This window comes from Dermochelys coriacea, chromosome 5 (assembly GCF_009764565.3).
Source record: "Dermochelys coriacea isolate rDerCor1 chromosome 5, rDerCor1.pri.v4, whole genome shotgun sequence".
NCBI lineage: Eukaryota > Metazoa > Chordata > Testudines > Dermochelyidae > Dermochelys > Dermochelys coriacea.
In genome coordinates, this window is record NC_050072.1 from 86914323 (window position 1) to 86926525 (window position 12203).

Genomic DNA, 12203 nt, shown 5'->3' on the forward strand with positions numbered 1-12203 from the left:
TTTAAAGTTTCTCACGTTGACCTGGCTGACACGGTTGATTTAATGTTTTGGGTTGTTGTTTTTTTTTTAAATATTTCATTTAACTATTTTAGTTAAACAATTTTAACAAAAACAAACCTTATTTTAAAAAAACTTGAACGATTAACTAAATTCAAAAATTCATATGCTTGTTTTGTTAAAATATTGTATGTTTGCTGTTGAAGAAAAAAATCCAAAATACACAACTTGGTTGGTTTAGTTAAATTAAACAATTTAAATGTCTGTCTGCTGACGTTCTCCTCCTAATACAGCATGGCAAGAAAATCCTCTAAATATTAATTATTAACCTGCTGAATTGGAGATATTTATGAAGTCACAGGGAGGTGAACTATCTGCTTCAATTACCTTTGTTTGGTTATTTCATTTACCAATCATTCATTTTCTGATATAGCCGTAATACTAATCTGAAAAGTTTTCAAAATAAATCACTTTAAAAATGTATAGTGTGTACCTTCTAAAAATCAAACCTACATCTATCTCCAAGTTGTGAAGAATGTAACAACCAAACACTTTTGGAATGCACTTTTATGTAGAAATCCATGATTAAATTGAGTCTTCCTGACTTGTGATTTAATCAATTTGATTTAAATCAAATCCACCCTACTGCTAAGAATCTTAAAAAACTTCAATAAAAGCTGTTCGAGAAAAAGAAAGAAGACAAGATTGGATTTCTATTAGGCCAAAGATAGGTGTTTCTGGGGGAAAACAAGAACACCTTCTCCCTCCAGCCATGCCTTAATCAGAGAAGATAGATTAGGTATAGCCAGATTCAGAACACAAACTTTAGAATAAAGAAGAGTTTTCCCTCAGTATTTTTTCTCAGCAAGTTCTGCATTTCTATTAACTTTGTAAAATACACAGTGTAGGAACCAATAATTATAGAACTACAACCTGAACCTGTAATTTGTGTCATTGAACTCATAGCATTATAATGAAATTGCTGGAGAGGCATGGAAACAAATAATTAGATTTTACTTTAGGTTCTCCATTATTTTCTCCAATAGGCACTATAAAAGCTTTTTGTCAATATGTCGAACAGTACAAAACAGAAAAAATGCAATACATTTTTTTTTTTTACTGGTATGACATCAATATATTTAAATATACACAATAAACTACATTAAAGGAACACTAAAGTTCCAAAGTTAAGTGTTCAATAGTCTGGAAGGGCCAAAATTAAGGTTGTCCTTAATATGCACATAGGCATTCTTAATTCTGGCATTTTCTTACTGTGTGCTTGAATTTTCCACCTTAATTGTGTTTTTACCATAGTTTGTGTGCACTGAATTTCCTAGGTTCTTAAAAAAGAAAACTGAAAAAACCAAGTATGTGGCATCACAAACCCATATGGCTCATCAGCAGGGATGGAACACCTTTAGCTCCACAGGACAGATCTCTACCACTTGAGAAACAGAATAAATGATAGTTGTAGTAGGCTGTCATGCTCTAGTGTCCATCAGCACTAGAGGGGGATAAGAGTTCACAAGTATTTGCCGCTGCACTGGGTTCTTTGGTTCAATCTGAAGTTTGTAAGGGAGTGTGCTTGTAGGGGCATCACAGACCTTTCTGCTCTGGCCCCTCTTCAGCCGGACACCTCTAGCCATGTCCTCTACAGTACCTTCCACAAACTCCTTCCCAGTCTTCTGCACCTCTAGCACCCTTACCCAGTCACCCCCTCTTAGGGCTCCTCATCCCAAACCTTTTGGTGTAGACTTTAGCCAGCCAATCCCAGTATTTACGCACCCCTGACTCTGACTGCCAGTCTTCCCTTAAAGGCTCCTTGTCCAAAAACTACTCTCACAGCCCTCTCAATGAAACTTTAATGGAGGTACTCTGCAATCCTCTCCTGAAGGTTTTTAGAGATGCAGTCAGTCTTTCCTCTAATTTTTACTACAGGTGTGGAATGAATTTTGTTAGGTGCACCAATATGGAGATGATATGTGACACATCACCTTCATACTGGTGCACCTAACAAAATTCATGTGGTGGGGGTGGGACTGAGGGGTTCGGAGTATAGGCAGAGGCTCAGGCTGGGACAGAGGGTTGGGGTGCAAGGGTGTGAGGACTCCAGCCGGTGGTGTAGGCTCTGGGATGGATCAGAGGGTGAAGACTCCGCCCACGTCTCTCTCTCTGCAGCAGCACCTGGACTGGAGGAGAAGATGCACCTCTCCCCACCGCAGCAGCTACAGGGCTGGGGCCAAGGTAGGCGCCCCTCCCCCAGCCGGTCCTGGGCTGGGTTCAGGCTGCCCCTCCCCCGGCTGGTCCAGGCCTGAGTTGGAACCGAGGGACGGGTGCCCCCATAGGTGCTAACTTAGTGGGTGCTCCAGGGCTGGAGAAAAATATGGAGATGATATGTGACATCACCTTCATACTGGTGCACATAACAAAAATCATGTGGTAGGGGAGGGGGCTCAGGGCTGGGGCAGAGAGTTGGGGTTCAGGGGTGTGAGAGCTCCAGCTGGGGCAAGTGCTCTGGGGTTGGGCCAGGGATGAACGGTTTGGGGTGCAGGAAGGTACTCCAGGGCTATGGAGGGAAGAAGGCTCCGCGCAGCTCTCTCTCTCCCCGCTCAACAGCCCCCACCAGCAGCCAAGCTCCCCCTAGCAACTCTCACCTGTCAGCCATCCCACTGATCAACTCCTCCCCCTACCTCCCAGTCTCTCCCGCCCACCGCAAACAGCTGTTTCGTGGCAGAGTAGGAAGCTCCAGGAGGGAGTGGGAAGAGCGGCGACAAGGTGTGCTCAGGGGAAGAGGCGGGACAGGGGCAGGGACTTGGGGGAAGGGATAGAGTGGGGGCAGGGCCTGGGGCAGGATTAAGTACCCCCCTGGTTAGAGGGGAAGTCGGCGCCTATGGCATGGCCCTCCCCTGGTTGCGGCAGGTTGGGGCTGGGGGAGGGGCACCTCTCCCCCAACTACAGTAGGTCGGGTGGACAGGTTCCCTGAGCGTCTGTACAGTGCTAAACAGACTGCTGCACAGCCGCGCAGCTTACAGGGAACTTAGATGGCAGTCTTATTTCTTCCTGTGTGGTAGGATCCTTTCCCACACCAGTTGACAATAACTTTGGCAAGCACTACTGCAGTACACAGGCTAGCAGCCCGTGGCCTAGGTGGCTTCAGTAGCAGCTGTGCTCTCTCTGCCTTTATTATCCTTAGAATGAGAGATCAGCTAAAATCACTATCGCCTGTGGAAATGGTGACAGTATTCAGTGCCACTGCCCTATACTCAGTTTCATGCAACCGAGTAATTCCCTCATTTCCCTCACCATTGGCAGACCACACACACCAGGGCTGGTGCTGTGAGCGGTGCGATGCACAAGCACTCCGAAGCAGAAGTGTCAATAAACATGTCCTGTTGAAAACTTAAGAGGAGCAATGGAAGGGAGTTCTGAATCTGAAAGTTCACTTTCCGTTCTGACTATATTGACAATAGTACGTTTGTGTGTTTTATCTGTAACTGCTATCGTTGCAGCCTTGAGGGGTTCCCCCCCCCACACCCCTGTGGAATGCCTGAGCCAGATAAGGAAGAGAAAGAAAATGACTCAGGATGACATGTTCGATGTAATCCTGTCAGTCAGTACTACACAGGACCATGAGTAAAGGGCCTGGAGGGTGAACACTGCAGACAGCCGACAGAAGGAAAGAGCGGACAGGAGAAAGGTCCAGGAGTCAAAGCAGAAAAAGGAGAAGGAGATGCACCAGGACATAATGAGGCTTCTCCAGCAGTAAACACAGATGGCTCCAGTCCCTTGTGGACCTACAAGTTCAACAAACATGGGTTCACCTCTCTTTGCAGTCCATGGAGAACTTCATTACAGCACCTACCTACACTCCCTCAACATTCCATGTGGCATCAGGGGCTGCATACCTACCTCTACAAGTACTCCTCGGGAGACATTACAGACAAACATCTTCACATACATTGATTTGTGAAAGCTGCTGTTTCTGTATGTATAGGTAGAATGGGCAAGAATGTTCTTTCCCCTTGACAATATATTAATAGAACAGAAGTTTTTAATGTATTTGATTTCAAATTGCAGATTTTATTTTGCACTGGTTTTGTTACATAATAAAATTCTATTCGAAAAATCAATCATCTTTTTAGCTCACAACATATGCTGCAGAGAGCTCCCACTTGTTACACTACAATGAGAGAACGCATAGGATCAGTGACAAAAAAGCATAATAATCATAATAGCACCACAAAAGTAGTATTTGCATTGACAATGTTATAGTCAAATGTACACCAAGCACCACTCAACACCCAACAGGCCCCAAAACAGCACAGTACACCATAATGCATTATGTGGCTTGATGTTAAAAGTGCTCTTTCAAAGACTCCCTGAGCTGTATAGCTCCGCTTGAGATCTCCTAAAAGCCTTGTGGTTGGCTGTTAAAAACAGACAGCAGCCACTCTACCACTACCAGCCATGCCAGCAGCAACTTTTCCCCCTTTCGTTTCACTGATATTATGCAGGACATAGCATTGTGATTTCCCCCTCTCAAATCCAATCTTGTGAATAAACATCAGTGTCCTTTCAATCAACCAAAAGCACAACCAACTGTGATTCTGCACCTGCTGAGCTGGTAGTTGAAACTTTCTATGGCCAGTGTATAGCTTCATGAGCCAGCAGAGTAAAGGGAAGGCTAGATCCCCCAGGATCAATATTGGCATTTCCACATTGCCAACAGTAATCAACCAGTTGGGAAAGAACATCCCTGCTTGTAGCTTTCTGAACAGTCCTGGGTTCAGAAAGATTTGAGTGCCATGCACCTTCCCTGACCAGCCTACGTTGATGTCAGTGATCTGTCCCCAGGAATCCACCAACACATGCATAACTACAGAAAAGTAACCCTTTCTGTTGATGTACTCTGTGGCACCGTGGTCGGGTGCCAAAATAAGGATAAACATGCTGTCTGTTGCTCCACCACAGTTTGGGAATCCTACTGCTACAAATCCATCCATTATGTCCTGTATATTTTCTGAGAGTCACTGTCCTGCATAGCAGGAGACTCAGATTCTAAAACCAGAAGGGACCATTGCAATCATTTAGTACAACCCAGGCCACAGAAATTCCCAATAATTCTTCCTCCAGCAGATTTTTTTAGAAAAATATCCAATCTTGATTTAAAAAATTGTCAGTGATGGAGAATCCACCATGAACCTTGGTAAACTGCTCCAACTGTTAATTACTCTAACCATTATAAAAATACTTTGTTTCCAATCTGAATTTTTCTAGCTTCAACCTCCAGCCCTTGGATTATGTTATACCTTTCTCTAGGTTGAAGAATCCATTTTCAAATATAATGGCCTTGCATACTTTCATGACAAATGCGTCTAGAGGGGATTTTCCAACTCCAAAATTATTTCCCACTAATTGGTAACAATTTGGTGAGGGAAGCTTTCACAGGGTGATCACCACTTGCTTCTCCGTTGTCATTGCAGTTCTCATTTTGGCATTCCTGAGCTGGAGGACGTGGAAGAGCTCAGCACACAGATCCAGGAACATAACCTTGAACATCCGAAAGTTCTGAAGCCACTGCTCACCGTCCCAAAATTGCATTACAAGGCGATCCTACCAGTCAGTGCTCATTTGTCAGGCCAAGAAGTGGTGCTCCACCATCCGCAGCAGCTCTATGAATGCCACCAACAACCTTAACTTGGTTCTCACTATGTCCCACAGCAACTTGCCCTCCAGGAAACTGTCATGTTCCCCTTTGATTTGATTCTTCTTATGGTTCTGCAAATACCAGATGATCTGGCATCCTGTGCTTGCAACGCTCATGACAATATAGTGCAGAGTTGTGCAGGAGCCATGCTTCTGTCAGAGATGACAATGAAAAGAGCAGCATGGGCTTGTGGAATTTTGAAAGAGGCACAGATGGCATATAGATGACATTATGGGATGGAGACAGTTACTCTGGGAAGTTGACCCTTTGCTCCCATTCATCCCTGCATGACTTGTTGCTGCTCTACCATGCACTGCCAAAGATTTCCAAAAAAGACAGTGCACTGGAGGGTGGCATATTGCAAACTGGGATGTCTACCCATGGTGCACCAGACTGTGCATTGACACAGCCACTTCTGGTGAGTGCATGCAACACCAACGCAAGGAGCAAAGTGTATAAATATTAAACTAACTGCAGTGGCTCTATGTCAACTTAACTTGCGTCAACCAAAGTTTGTAGTGTAGGCATAGCCTGAACTCAGTTCTAGTACTCATTATTATCTGCTGAAATAGTTAATTCTTTTAACACTGGTATTACATATTAGTTTCTCTCTTGTTTATAGTTTTAAAGCTTGAGAAAACGTTATCTAAGTCCCCTAGGTCAGTGTATTGAGCTAGTTAAAATCTCCAAGAATACGTTGTACTCATGCTAAGCTTTATTTTGAAACTCTTGTGGTTAAAACTGTTCTCTGTTTATGCAAAATTTGTCAGAAGCAATATTATGTTACAGAAGTTCATCAAATATGGCTTGCGTGCTCGGTACAGCTAGAGTAGATGTCTCCATGGTCTTATGAAATCTGGAATGTTATGTACAAAATCTAGATAAGGAAAGGCATATAAGGTATGTGGACTAAAATCTTCTACCTGCTGAAAACAAGAGAGAGAGAACTATATTGCTACTATACAGTACTTTATAACTCGAGCCGGTCAAAAAATGGAAAAAAAATCCAGTTAAACTCAAAAAAAGTTTCCTTTTCTTCAAATTATAAAAATGTTGACCAATATTCATAATATATATAGCTAAAAATAAATACCAGTCAATGAAAACAAATGTAAAGGTTTAATTTAAAGATAGTCATGATCATAACTTTTGCATACAACTATTTTAATGAAGGAAAGTTGGAAGATTTTTTTTTTGACTATCATTTTCAATTTAAGCAATCTCTGCCCTCTTCATATGCCCCAATTTTCTTTTTCCTCCTGTGCGTGGCTTGAGATTTGGCCCCTTTTACGATAAAGATATACCAGATTTTCAGCTTGCAGTCTCTCCCTATACTTCTGAGAGGATACCAGTGTATTTTTGCTATCTATTTAGCAGAACACAGACTAAAAGTTTACTCAATTCTCACATGCATAAACAAAAATATTTATGGATAGCCCTCCAGCAATTATATGGCTAATCCATTTATGGAACTACATAAATTTCCCTCAGACCAAAACGATGCATCTTAAGAAGCTGACCAGCAATAAACCTCAAAGCAATTCAGCTTTGTATTAATTACAGACATATGTTTATAAAAGACTATCTTAAACTTCTGAACAGTATTTATTGTTTAAAGCATTTAGTTAAATAGATAAGACAAAGGAAAAAAATGTAATGATAACCTATGTGATAGCAGTGATATTTGGTGGTTTAATCTTGGTAGTTTTCAGAGCAGAATCAAAGTATATTAGTTTCCATTAGTGCTACCATATTTTACACAGACACAAACAATTTAATTATAAACTTATTACCACAGGTTAATTCCACATACATTTTCAATCTACTAATTCACAGCAGGAGTTCTAGGGAGAACAAGGAGTCAATCACATGTCCTTCCCAAGCTCCCAACTTCATCCTATGAAAAATGGCTTGGGAGAAACAAATTTGAACTCCTTAAAGACAGACCTCGAAAGATAAAGACTGATGAAATCCTTCAGGTATCCTTTCCATTTAACATGTCTTTAGAGTAAGCTGTCCTAGGTTGTTTTTCTTATCTCACCAATCATGAGAAGCATGACAAATCACTTTATAAGGTCTCAGTCACTGGGCTAACTTACTGCAGTATCAGTTTTTTCCCCAGAAGAACGCCAACAACTGCAAAGTGTTCCAAAAAGCAAAGAAACTTTATCTTATGTTTTTAGGAAAAGAACATAACTACAAGATGCATGGTAATTCAACTGATTTGTGATATAGTGCCAAGGACCAAAATTTCTACCTATATAATAAAAAGATGAATCAAAGATGCATTCAGCATGGCTTCCACATCTGTCTGATTTATCAATCACCTAAACAAGTGAACAGAGGCATATTCAGCAGTTTCAGAACCTTTACCAGAGTTTCTAGACTTCTTAGAAGGAAACAACATACTTGCCAAGTTTAGTTCTGTCTCTCATTAGTTAACCACATGGATTATTTTTAAACCTAAATGCATAAAAGCTTTACTACAATACAGTTTATAGTTCTCAAAGTTCAGAAGACACCCAACCTCTGTGAATCTGGAAAAAAAAAATTCAGATATTCCACCATATTCTTTAAAAATTATTTTCACTTTTTACAAACATGCATAAACTTTTAATCCATGTGCAGTCATTTTCTTTAGCAAAGCAAGCACTCCACACTCACAAACTTTTATCCACATATTCCCAGGACTCTTTATTAAGTAAAATTACCATTTATGCTCAGATGAACAGGAACTTCATTAGAAAGCAGAGGTAGGATATATTCCAAAGTTTCAAGACTACACCTTATGGTACTTTGTGCCAATAAATAAAATTAAAGATTCCCTTATTACTCTGCAACTACTTCATTATGGAGGAATGCTGCCAGTTAAAAGAAGAGTCTACTTTTGTCTAAATAATTTGAACAGAAAAAAAAAGTTTAAAGTCAAAGTTTGAACTGCATGAAGAAAAATTTCAATACCAGCAGCTTGCCTCAGGAAACTGGAGACAATGAAAAAATTAAACAGCAAACTAGTGGTGAAATAAGACACCATAGTCTTAGAAAGCAAAACAACTCAGAACATGTTAAACCATCATAAATCTCTTCAGAAACTGCTTTCCAAAGAATGAGACTCAAATACACAATCTACCGAGTGACCATGGTTGATGCCATTGCACCTGGCATCATGTAGTAAGTTTTCAGATCTGGTTCAAACCTGTAAATCCATGAATCTCTGGGGTGGCCCTGTGGGAGGCACCAGATAGAGTGGGCACTCCTGCCCCTTTACATGTCAATGAAGAGTTTGAGAGCACGGTGTCTTGGGGTGGTTTGTCCATCCTGGCAAGATGGCCAAAGAGCACACAACATTGCTTTTTCATATGGTGAGTGACTGAAGCAAAGCCAGATTTCTGCAACATTTTGCACTAAGTCAAACCTTTTATGCTTAGGATTCAGCACAGACAGCACATATGAAATGTTTCTAGCCACTTCAAGCCTGTAAGATGGCCCACATAACAGGCAGTACACGAGTTTGATAAATCCGCAACTGTCTCAGTTCAAAGACATTTTGTCCACAAATGAGACATGGACTTCATGCACAAGGCTATGAGACCTATTCATTGAAGAACACCTGATTTGCTACAACAGTCTGAACTCTGCTTGCAGCCTAGCTAGATGAGCTCATCAACGCTCTCCACAGGACTTGATCCCACCTGAACCATGGGGTTCTGGCAGCCCAGTTCCGAGGTTCTGGACCTTTGCCTTCTGCCATGAGATGTGCAACCCCACAGTACTGAAGGCATCTTGGAGACTTTAGAGGGAAGAGCTGAAATTCTTCAACTTCTCCACAAAGCAAGGCAACATCAATGCCATAGTCTTGGTTGGTGAACATGTCTTGACCAAAACTGATTCCAAAGCGTGGAGCAGCAAGTCTTAATATTCAGTTTATAGTTCAACAGAATAGTGCCAGCGCAAGAATGCATCTCTACAACACACATGAAATTGTGAAGAAATGTGGTAAAAGCCATGAACCAACACACACAGGGAACCAGTGTGAAGAATGAGACTCAGAAAATGGACAAATAGTTAGTTTACCTTTAAGTAAATGTAACACATGGTGCAAAAAAATGTCGTGAGGATCTATAGTAATAAGCCTATTCTAGCCTACCTATGCCAATGAAAGTCATGAGGTCATACAGTCAAAGTTCTCTCTGTAGAAAGAAACAGAGCATAAGCTCCTCAGGCAGGGATCAAACCTTTTGTATAGCATAATATTGTGGGTGCTATCTGAAACATAGCTCATGAAAAGACTACATGGACAAATAAAATTACTAGTACTAGCTCACCAGTGAGATACAAATAAGGTTCCCTCCTAATTCTGAAGTTCTGCAGCTCACTGATGCTAGTCCCAAGTCTCAAGAAGAACTATGTCCAACCGGATGTTCTATCTGGAAATCGGCTTGTCCCAGCACAAGATTATGCTTCTCAACCACAAATTGTTGATTCGTATCTGCTGGAACTGTCAAGATACCGTCCACTAACTCATTGTAGTAACCTCAAAACACAACGGATGAAAATAGGATTTTTATTTAATTTTTTTTTAAATAAAACTTGTTTAAAATTAAAATATGAATTTAATACAAAACACATTAAGGTCTAAACTTATTACAATCTCTTAAAACATTTAAACAAAAAAAAATATGCTGAATCCATAAGCCTCTATCAAAAATTAAGTCAATGGCTGCTTTTCTACATAAAGAAAAATTCAGGGGGAAAACCATCTAACTTTTGAAGTCAAGCTTTATAAATATGGCACAATAGGTTATGTACTACGTTACAGGCTTGATCCTGTGGAGGACCCATGGGCTGTGCTACCGGGAGGTGCAAGAGACTGGCAAAGTTACCACAGACATGGGGACCCAGCCTCTGACTCCAGGTGACATATTCATGTATCTCATCAGAATCATCCGCTGAGATCACCTGGGACGTCTCATACTCTGTGCTACAGCTTATACCTACCTAGCTTTGATTGGCTCAGTTCTCAAGTTATGAATATTTATGACTCCGCCCACCATGGACAATCTCCAGCTCATGGAAAAAATACTGATCTGACCAATAACTACCAGCATTTGCGTCTGGATGGTTCTGGGCACGTCAAGTAAATTACTCTGCTCTGTCTACTTGCATGTGTACACAGATGAATCCCTCCTTCCCCAACATCTATTAATTGTGTAACTGTCTCTAAATAAAACACTGCAGTGGAAAAGGCATGTAGGTTACACAAGAAGAAATTCTGAATGTTGTTAGTTCTTTTGTTTATCTGGGGTAGGGTTTTGGATGTGGTGGGGCAGGGCTGATATGTCACAAAAGGCAGAATGTGCTACCACAAAGTAGCAACACTGGTGTCAAAGCAGGACACTGTGGGAAGAAGGGACAACATTCTTCAGACTAAAAGAAAAGGAGTACTTGTGGCACCTTAGAGACTAACAAATTTATTAGAGCATAAGTTTTCGTGAGCTACAGCTCACTTCATTGGATCCACCAAATGCATCCGATGAAGTGAGCTGTAGCTCACGAAAGCTTACGCTCTAATAAATTTGTTAGTCTCTAAGGTGCCACAAGTACTCCTTTTCTGTTTGCAAATACAGACTAACACGGCTGGTACTCTGAAACCATTCTTCAGACTGCAACCTCTAATGTTGACTTCAACACCTGGAAACTGAAGAAAAAACTGCCATAACTGCGGATCGTAAAAAAGACCCTATTTGGGAATAATTCAAGAAATTCCTGTAACTCTTGGTAAAAAAAACAAAACAAAACAAAAAACATTTGCCAAATGGCTGCCCGGAGGCAGACAGCCTAAACCCAGCCACCCAGTTTGGTTAATACGGAGAACCGAATAATGGAAACTTAGATAAATGGGGTTCTACTGTACTCAGCATGTTAGTTTCTTGTGGGAGTATTTATCAATTATGTTTCTACTGTTACTGCTGAACTTCTAAACTGATTTTTTTTATTGAACAATATAATCAAATGACCTGGTAAAAACGTCATAAGGCACTTATGAATTAACTTTTAAAACATTTATTATTTTCCCTATAAAACTGGGTTTAGAATAAATCATATCATTTTAACAGTGGTATAAACAATTGCAGTAGGAGGAATCTTTCATTTACCATCTCATTTTTTAAAAGCAATGCACTGAGTAATATACTCAGCAAGTGAAACTGACTTTTTAAAAATCATTCTGTTTCAGGGCCAAATTTAGAAATAAGGTGTTAAGAATGTCCATCATCTGCATTATCTACAACCTCAGAGTAATCTGCTGGTAACACTAGCAGTGCTGTAACTTTAGTTACATATGTCAGACAGTAAATTACCTGTATAAAAACAAAACAAAAACCCTCTTCCATCATCCAGTAAAATCATAGATGAGCTTGTAAATCAGGACCAGCAAATTTCAGCAAGACTCTACAGATGAGAAGATTGCTTAGTTCATTTATTCAACAAATTCTCCCTT

At 40.7% G+C, this 12203-nt stretch overlaps 1 protein-coding gene across 18 annotated transcripts in view; it reads right to left on the reverse strand.

The window, feature by feature from the left end:
• SPIN1 (spindlin 1) overlaps positions 1 to 12203 on the reverse strand; it is a 117108-nt gene that overhangs the window by 82787 nt on the left and 22118 nt on the right. The window lies entirely within an intron of this gene.